The sequence below is a fragment of the Odontesthes bonariensis genome, chromosome 3 (genome assembly GCF_027942865.1).
Source record: "Odontesthes bonariensis isolate fOdoBon6 chromosome 3, fOdoBon6.hap1, whole genome shotgun sequence".
Classification (NCBI taxonomy): Eukaryota; Metazoa; Chordata; class Actinopteri; order Atheriniformes; family Atherinopsidae; genus Odontesthes; species Odontesthes bonariensis.
This window is the reverse complement of record NC_134508.1, coordinates 38,883,088-38,884,759: the sequence shown is the minus strand read 5'-3', so window position 1 is coordinate 38,884,759 and position 1,672 is coordinate 38,883,088. Positions and strand designations below refer to the sequence as shown.

The following is a 1,672-nucleotide window of genomic DNA, read 5'->3' as shown; positions in this document are numbered from 1 at the left end:
CAGGAAGTGATGCAACTCGTCTTACCGCAAAGCGTCACCACTTGAAGTGTAACTGGATGAAACTGATGATGATGACGAACTCGAAGTGCAATCGATGCATTTTCCCTGATTTGTATTCTGATCGACATGACTATGAGTAATCACTTTTCTCTCTGTGTGTAAGCAGGTATGTGCTCATGAAAAATGATCCTGCAGATGAAAATCCCGCGAGAAGAGGTTGCGTTGTTGAAATGAGAATTTGAGCATATATGTGATAAACAGGAGGGAAATGTTGAGTTGTAAATACATTTTATGATAGTTATCCCACATATACTCTGTTTTCTTATATTGATTAAGAGTTTTGAGTTGAAGTTGTGCCTCGCTTATCTGTGTGAACAACAAAACACCACTCTGATTCAGATCGGGGGGGCCGTTCCTCCCAATCACGCCCCTCCAGGTCTCACTGTCATTGCCCACGTGAGCATTGAAGTCCCCCAGCAGGACGAGGGAGTCTCCCGGAGGAGCACTCTCTAGTGCCTCCTCCAGGGACTCCAAAAAGGGTGGGTACTCTGAACTGCCGTTCGGCGCATAGGCACAAACAACAGTCAGGACCCGTCCCCCCACCCTAAGGCGGAGGGAGGCTACCCTCTCGTCTACTGGGGTGAACCCCAATGTACAGGCACACAGCCGGGGGGCAATAAGTATGCCCACACCTGCTCTACGCCTCTCACCGCGGGCAACTCCAGAGTGGAAGAGAGTCCAACCCCTCTCGAGGAGGCTGGTTCCGGAGCCCAGGCCATGCGTCGAGGTGAGTCCGACTATATATAGCCGGAACCGCTCAGCCTCGCGCACCAGCTCAGGCTCCTTCCCCAGCAGAGAGGTGACGTTCCACGTCCCAAGAGCCAGCTTCAGTAGCCGAGGATCAGACCGCCAAGGTCCCCGCCTTCGGCTGCCGCCCAGCTCACACTGCACCCGACCCCCATGGCCCCTCCCACGGGTGGTGAGCCTGTCGGAAGGGGGACCCGTGTCATTTCTTCGGGCTGTGCCCGACCGAGCCCCACGGGCACAGACCCGGCCACCAGGCGCTCGCCGGCGGGCCTCACCCCTGGGCCTGGCTCCGGGGGGGGCCCCGGTGACCCGCGTCCGGGCAAGGGAACACGGTGTCCAAACATAGTGTTCATCATAGGGGTTTTGTGAGCTGTTCTTTGTCTGGTCCCTCATCTGGGATCTGTTTGCCATGGGTGACCCTACCAGGGGCTTAAAGCCCCAGACAACATAGCTCCCAGACTCATTGGGGCACGCAAACCCCCCCACCACGGTAAGGTGACAGCTCACGGGGAGGTGGGCTTTACAGCACCTGGTATTCCCAGGCGGTCTCCCATCCAAGTACTAACCAGGCCCAACTCTGCTTAGCTTCTGAGATCGGACGAGATCAGGCGTGCTCAGGGTGGTGTGGCCGTAAGCCCCACGGACTGTCCATAACGAACACCCTGTTCAGGCATATCGGGCTTGGGAGGAGTTCGGGGAGGCCATGGAGAACGACTTCCGGGCGGCCTCGAGGAGATTCTGGTCCACCATCCGGAGGCTCAGGGGGGGAAAGCGGTGCACCGTCAACACCGTGTATGGTGAGGGCGGGGCTCTGCTGACTTCTACTAGGGACGTCGTGAGTCGGTGGGGGGAATACTTCGAGGGC

At 57.2% G+C, this 1,672-nt stretch overlaps 1 non-coding gene across 1 annotated transcript; it reads right to left on the bottom strand.

The window, feature by feature from the left end:
• Positions 1-1,324: 1,324 nt before the first annotated feature.
• On the bottom strand, positions 1,325-1,443 carry LOC142377984 (5S ribosomal RNA). The gene has a single exon (XR_012769579.1). It is a non-coding gene; the product is annotated as a 5S ribosomal RNA (ribosomal RNA).
• Positions 1,444-1,672: the final 229 nt, after the last annotated feature.